The 7,829-nt window shown below is 42.9% G+C and overlaps 1 protein-coding gene across 1 annotated transcript in view; it reads right to left on the bottom strand.

Moving 5' to 3' along the window:
- The window catches only part of LOC122550652 (interleukin-18 receptor 1-like), a 62,670-nt gene extending 58,585 nt beyond the window's left edge, over positions 1 to 4,085 (bottom strand). The window contains exon 1 of the mRNA XM_043691730.1: positions 4,076 to 4,085. The gene's annotated coding sequence lies outside the window, so the exon portion shown is untranslated. The remainder of the gene's footprint in view (positions 1 to 4,075) is intronic.
- Positions 4,086 to 7,829: the final 3,744 nt, after the last annotated feature.

Genomic DNA, 7,829 nt, shown 5'->3' with positions numbered 1-7,829 from the left:
TTCCGGCCTATCACCCTCACCTTGCCCTCCTTCCACCTATCGCATTTCCAATGCCCCTCCCCCAAGTCCCTCCTCCCTATCTTTTATCTTAGCCTGCTGGACACTTTCCTCATTCCTGAAGAAGGGCTCATGCCCGAAACGTCGATTCTCCTGTTCCTTGGATGCTGCCTGACCTGCTGCGCTTTTCCAGCAACACATTTTCAGCTCATTCCCACATACCCTACTACAAACCTCACATCCTGATCTCTCAATCTGCACACAATGCTAGTCATTGAACCATGACAACAATATCACACCACTTACTGACTCTCTCTTTCGGGTTAAAGTAACCTCGAAACAGAGACAGCAAGAGTGAACTGTCAAGGACAGATATGGTTACAAGTCCTAACTCACTTAGGGAAGAGTTTTTATTAGCTATTATTGGAATAGCCATCGTTGTGGCCATGCTGTGGCAAGGCTGAAACTTTTGAAGATAACAGCATTCCCAATCCTCTCTTTCAATCTAACTTTGGCTTCAAATGCTTATTTTGTGGTCACTTTTATTTTTGATTTGTGACCACGTGGATACAGTGGGAGGTATGAGTTGTTGGTGAATGTGCACTTCCATTTTAAGTGACTCAGATCCATGATCATTGTTTTTTTAAAATTCGCTTGTGGAACATGGGCATCTCTGGCTGGTCAGCATTTGTTGTCAGTAGCCAGTTGTCCTTGAGAAGGTGGTGGTAAGCTGCCTTCTTGGACCACTGCTGTCCTGTGCTGTCGCTCGACCCAAAATGTCTGTGAGGAAGGAAGTTCAGGACTGAGACCTAGCAACGCATTTTCAAATCAGGATGGTGAGTGGCTTGAATGAAACGTGCAAGTGGTGGTGTTCCCATGTATCTGCTGCCCTTGTCCTAGATGAAAGTGGTTATGCGTTTGGAAGGTACTGTATGAGGATTTTTGGCGAATTTCTACAGTGCATCTTATAAATAGTGCACAATGTTGCTACTGAGCATTAATGATGGATGAAGTGGATGCTTGTGGATGTGGTGCCAATCAAGCGAGCTGCTTTGTCCTGGAGAGTGTTAAGCTTCTTGAGTGCTGTTGGAGCTGCACTCATCCAGGCAAATGGGGTGTATTCTATCACACTCCTGACTTGTGCACTGTAGGTAGTGGACACGCTTTAGGGAGTCAGGAAGTGAGTTACACAATACAGTATTCCTCGCCTCTGACCTGGTCTTGTAGCCACAGTGCTTATGTGGTGAGTCCAGTTGAGTTTCTGATCAATGGTAACATCCAGGATTTTGATAATGGGAGATTCAGTAATGGTGACACCATTGAATGTCAAGGGATGGTGGTTAGATTGTCTGTTATTGGAGTTGTTTGTTTCCTGGCAATTTTGTGGTGCAAATGTTATTTGCAACTGGTCTGCTCAACCCTGGATATTGTTCAGATCCCGTTGCATTTACACATGGACTACTCCAGTATCTGAGTGGTCACAAATGGAACTGAACATTGCGTATAATAATCGGCGAACATCCCCACTTCTGACTTTATGATGGAGGGAAGGTTATTGATGAAGCAGCTGAAGATGATTATGCCTAGTACACTACCCTGAGGAACTCCTGCAAAAATATCCTGCAGCAAAGGTGGCTGACATCCAAAAACCACAACCATCTTTCTATTTTCCAGGTATGATTCCAACCAGCAGAGAATTTGCCCCTTAATTCCCATTGATTCCAGTTTTACTAAGGCTCCAATGCTACACTCAGTCAAATGTGACCTTAATATGTGACCTTAATGACAAGTAGTTATCTGTCAGGCAGGGAGGAAGTGGTTGAGTGAGGGAGCTGTGGTTTACTAAGGATGTTGAATCTCTTGTCAAGAGGAAGAAGCAGGCTTATGTTAAGATGAGACATGAAGGCTCAATTAGGGTGCTTAAGAGTTACAAGGTAGCCAGGAAAGATCTAAAAAGAGAACTAAGAAGAGTCAGGAGGGGACATGAGAAGTCATTGGCAGATAGGATCAAAGCAAACCCTAAAGCTTTCTGTAGGTACATCAGGAATAAAAGAATGACCAGAAAAAGATTTTGCCAATCAAAGACAGTAGTGGGAAGTTGTGCGTGGAATCTGAGGAGATAGAGGAAGTGCTAAATGAATATTTTTTGTCGGTATTCACACTGAAAAAAGACAATGTTGTCCAGGATAATACTGAGATACAAGCTACTAGACTAGACAGGATTGAGGTTCACAAAGAGAAGGTGTTAGCAATTCTGGGATGTGTGAAAATAGGTAAGTCCCCTGGGCCAGATGGGTTTTATCCTAGGATTCGCTGGGAAACCAGGGAGGAGATTGCAGAGCCTTTGGTTTTGATCTTTATGTCATCATTGTCTACAGGAATAGCGCCAGAAGACTGGAAGATAGCAAATGTTGTTCCCTTGTTCAAGAAGGGGAGTAGACAACCCTGGTAATTATAGACCAGTAAGCCTTACTTCAGTTGTGGGTAAAGTGTTGGAAAAGGTTATAAGAGATAAGATTTATAATCATCTAGAAAGGAATACGTTGATTAGGGATAGTCAACATGGCTTTGTGAAGGGTAGGTCATGCTTCACAAATCTTATTGAGTTCTTTGAGAAGGTGACCAAACAGATACATAAGTGTAAAGTGGTTAATGTGGTATCAATGCACTTCGGTAAGGCATTTGATAAGGTACCCCACAGCAGGCTATTGGAAAATATGGAGGCATAGGGTTGAGGGTGATTTAGCGGTTTGGATCAGAAATTGGCTGAAAGAAGACAGAGGGTGGTGGTTGATGGGAAATGTTCATCCTGGAGTTCAGTTACTAGTGGTGAACCACAAGGATCTGTTTTGAGTCCACTGCTGTTTGTCATTTTTATTAATGCCCTAGGAGACTCATAGAGTCATAGAGATGTACAGCATGGAAACAGACCCTTTGGTCCAACTCGTCCATGCCGACCAGATATTCCAACCCAATCTAGTCCCACCTGTCAGCACCTGGCCCACATCCCTCCAAACCTTTCCTATTCATATACCCATCCAAATGCCTTTTAAATGTTGAAATTGTACCAGCCTCCACTATTTCCTCTGGCAGCTCATTCCATACACGTACCACCCTCTGTGTGAAACAGTTGTTCTTTAGGTCTCTTTTATATCTTTGAAGAATGGGTTAGCAAATTTGTGGATAACACTAAGGTCGGTGGAGTTGTGGACAATGCCATAAGCTGTTGAAGGTTACAGAGGGACATAGATAAGCTGCAGAGCTGGGCTGAGAGATGGCAGATGGAGTTTAATGTGGAAAAGTATGAGGTGATTCACTTTGGAAGAATCAACAGGAATAAAGAGTACTGGGATAATGGTAAGATTCTTGGCAGTGTAGATGAGCAAAGAAATCTCGGTGTCAATGTACAAAGATCCTGAAAGTTCCAGGTTGATAGTGTCGTTGAGAAGGCATACAGTGTGTTAGCTTTTATTGGTAGAGGGATGAGCCATGAGGTCATACTGCAGCTGTACAAATCTCTGGTGCAGCCCCACTTGGAGTATTGCATACAGTTCTGGTCACTACATTATAGGAAGGACGTAGAAGCTTTGGAAAGGGTTCAGAGGCAATTTACTGGGATGTTGTCTGGTATGGAGGGAAGGTCATATGAGGAAAGACTGAGGGACTTGAGCTCTTTTCATTAGAGAGAAGAAGATTGAGAGGTGACTTAATTGAGACATCTAAGATAATCAGAGGGTTAGATAGGGTGGACAATGAGAACCTTTTTCCTCGGAAGTTAATGGCTAGCATGAGGGGACATAGCTTTAAGTTGAGAGGTGATAGATATAGGACAGATATCAGAGGTAGTTTCTTTACTCAGAGAGTAGTAGGAACATTGAATGCCCTGCCTGCAACAGTAGTAGACTCGCCAAAATTAAGGGCATTTAAATGGTTATTTGATAAACATATGGATGAAAATGGAATAGTGTAGGATAGATAGGCATCAGATTGGTTTGGTTCAACATTGAGGGCCAAAGGGCCTGTACTGCACAGTAATGTTCTACATTCTATGTTTAATATCATGAGATGTCACTCTCACCTTGCCTCTGGAATTCAGCTCTTTTGTCCATGTTTGTACCATGGCTGTATGAGGTCAGGAGCTGAATGGTCCTGGCGGCACCCAAATAGAGCATCACTGAGCAGGTTATTGCTGAGCAGGTCCTGCTTGATAGCACAGTTGATGATACCTTCCATCACTTTACTGATGATCAATAATAGACTGATGGGGTGGTAATTGGCCTGGTTGGATATGCCCTGCTTTTTATGTACAGGACATACCTGGGCAATTTTCCACATTGTCAGATAGATGCCAATGTTGTAATTGTACTGGAACAGCTTGGCTAGGGGAGCAGCAAGTTCTGAAGCACAAGTCTTCAGTACTGTTGCTGGAATGTTGTAAGGGTCCATAACCTTTGCATTATCCAGTGCCTCCAACTGATTCTTAATAGCAAATGGGATGAAGACTGGCATCCATGAGCAGGCTGAGAAGGATCATCTGCTCAGCATTTTTGGCTGAAGATTGTTGTTAATGCTTCAGCGTTTCCTTTTGCACTGAAATGCTGGGCTCTTCCATCATTAAGGATGTTGTTAAAAATCACACAACACCAGGTTATAGTCCTGCAGATTTATGTGGAAGCACTAGCTTTCGAAGCGCTGCTCCTTCATCAGGTGGTGTGGAGAATACGACCATAAGACACAGAATTTATAAGCAAAGGAGTACACTGTCCGGGAGATGTAATCTTACATTAAACAATTTTAGATTCAGTCTTTCATCTTTTAGAATGGGCTGTGTTGGTTTCTGTTCTTTGATATGTAAATCCCAGAACTTCTTTTAAATTACATTCTCAAGATATCTCTAGCTTTTCTAACAATAGGTACCATCTCACCTCAGACAATGCATTAATGTGGGAGGTCTGTCTGCGTCCCAATGTTGAGTCAAACTGGTTCTAATTCTGAAGTGGAATTTACAGAGTCTTACATGGATTCATGCAGTTCTTGAGCAAAATAAAATGTAATTCTGTGAAAACAAATTCACCCCATAAACTTACATGTGTGCGCGTGTAGGAGAGACAGAGCGAATGTGTGCATGTGAGTGTGTGCATGTGGGTGTGAGTCCATATGAAAGAGTGTGTGTGTGTATATGTGTGTGTAACCTTGGTTAAGTATGTATGTGAGTGTGATGGGATATATGCTTGTGAGAGGGTACATGCGTGGGTGTGAGTGCAGGGAGTGTATGTGTGTGCGTATGAGAGAGCTTGTGTATGACAGAGGGTCTGCGTGGGTGTGCGAGTATGTAGGAGTCTGTGTGTGAGAGAGAGAGAGAGAGCGTATAGTACAGTGGGGTCACCTGTAGCGTGACATGAACCCAAGGTCCCAGTTTAGGCCATTCCCAAGGGTACCAAACTTTGCTATCAGCTTCTGCTCAGCCACTCTATGTTGTTGCTTGTCCTGAAGGCCACCCTGAAGGATGGTCACCTGAAGGTCCAAGGCCGAAGTGTTCCCGAACTGGGAGGGAACAGTCCTGCCTGGTGACTGTCTTCTAAACATTGTAACTGTACCTGCATCCACCATTTCCTCTGGCAGTTCTTTCCACACATAAACCACTCTGTGTAAAAACGTTGCTCCTTGTGTCCTTTTTAAGTCTTTTTCCTCTCACCTTAAAAATATGCCTCTTTGTTTTTCATTCCCCCATCCTAGGGAAAAGATCTTTGCTATTCACCTTTTCTATGCCCCTCATGATTTTATAAACCTCTATAAGGTCACCCCTCAATGTCCTAACTCCAGTGAAAAAAGCCTGAGTCTATCCAGCCTATTTTTATATCTCAAACCCTCCATTCCCAGCACCATTCTGTTAAGTATTTTCTGAACCCTCTCCAGTTTAATAATATCCTTCCGATAACAGGGCAATCAGAACTGCGCACAATAGTCCAGAGGACGCCTCATCAGCATCCTGTACAACCTCAATGTGACATCCCAACTCCTCGACACAATGGTCTGAGCAATGAAGGAAAATGTGCTAAACACCTTCTTAACCATCCTGTCTACTTGTGATGCAAACTTCAAAGAATTATGTACCTGAACCCCTCGGTCTCTCTGATCCACAACACTACCCAATGCCCTACCATTAACTGTATAGGTCCTGTCCTTGTTTGTATTACCAATCTACAGACCCAGAAAATAGCACTGTCTTATTCCTCTACAAATACTGCTCCAGGTTAAATTAATACTTATGACTTATATTTTAAGTTTAATCAAGAGACATAGCTCAATAAAACATACAATCAAGAAAGAACCCACTCCTGTTCTTCTCCCTTTTAAAACTGCTGTTGCTTTGACTTTTTTTTTCCACAGTTCCAAAACAATGCAACAGCATATAAAACAGTAATTGCTGCTCCTGGAATTCGAGAAAATCACCTCAAACACCCCTGGGCACTTCACATGGTAAGAAATGACTATTTTTCGTCATTTAAATAAATGATTTGGGTGTGAGCATAAGAGGTATAGTTAGTAAGTTTGCAGATGACACCAAAATTGGAGGACAGCGAAGAAGGTTACCTCAGATTACAACAGGATCTGGACCAGATTGGCCAATGGGCTGAGAAGCGGCAGATGGAGTTTAATTCAGATAAATGTGAGGTTTGCATTTTGGGAAAGGAAATCTTAGCAGGACGTATACACTTAATGGTAAGGTCCTAGTGAGTGTTGATGAAGAAAGAGACCTTGGATTGTAGATTCATAGCTCCTTGAAAGTGGAGTCGTAGGCAGGTAGGATAGTGAAGAAAGCATTTGGTATGCTTTCCTTTATTGGTCAGCGTATTGAGTCCAGGAGTTGGGAGGTCATGTTGCAACTGTACAGGACATTGGTTAGGCCACTGTTGGAATATTGTGTGCAATTCTGGTCTCCTTCCTATCGGAAAGATGTTGTGAAACTTGAAAGGGTTCAGAAAAAATTTACAAGGATGTTGCCAGGATTGGAGGATTTGAGCCATAGGGAGAGGTTAAATAGGCGAGAGCTGTTTTACCTGGAGCGTCGGAGGCTGAGAAGTGACCTTATAGAAGTTTACAAAATTATGAGGGGCATGGACAGGATAAAGAGACAAAGTCTTTTCCCTTGGGTGGGGTAATCCAGAACTAGAGGGCATAGGTTTAGGGTGAGAGGGGAAAGATATAAAAGGGACCTAAGGGGCAACTTTTTCACACAGAGGGTGGTACGTGTATGGAATGAGCTGCCAGGGGAAGTAGTGAAAGCTAGTACAATTGCAACATTGAAAAGGCATTTGGATAGGTATATGAATAGGAAGGGTTTGGAGGGATATGGGCCGGATGCGGGCAGGTGGAACTAGATTGGGTTGGGATATCTCGTCGGCATGGACAGGTTGGATGGAAGGATCTGTTTCCATGCTGTACAACTCTATGACTTTATGACTCTAAAATGCAATACCTCACATTTATCCAAAGGGCTTCTTCAGCCCATTGACCCTATTGATCATGTTCTCTTTGTAATCTTTGATAACCTTCTTCATTGTCCACTATACCAGCAATCTGAAAACCTACTGATCATGCCCCCTATATTCTCATCCAAATCATTTATATAAATGACAAACAAAAGTGGACCCAGTGCCAATCCCTATGAAACACCGCTGGTCACAGGCTTCCAGTCTGAAAAACAACCCTCCACCACCACCCTCTGTCTCCTACTGTCAAGCCAATTTAAATTCAATTATACATTGAGGAAGCACACCCTGAATCCCATGTATTGTAACTTTACTAATTAATCTACCACATAGAGTCTT

Source organism: Chiloscyllium plagiosum, chromosome 6 (assembly GCF_004010195.1).
Source record: "Chiloscyllium plagiosum isolate BGI_BamShark_2017 chromosome 6, ASM401019v2, whole genome shotgun sequence".
Taxonomy (NCBI): domain Eukaryota; kingdom Metazoa; phylum Chordata; class Chondrichthyes; order Orectolobiformes; family Hemiscylliidae; genus Chiloscyllium; species Chiloscyllium plagiosum.
Note: the sequence above shows the minus strand (reverse complement) of the source record. Positions and strands in the feature narration are given on the sequence as shown.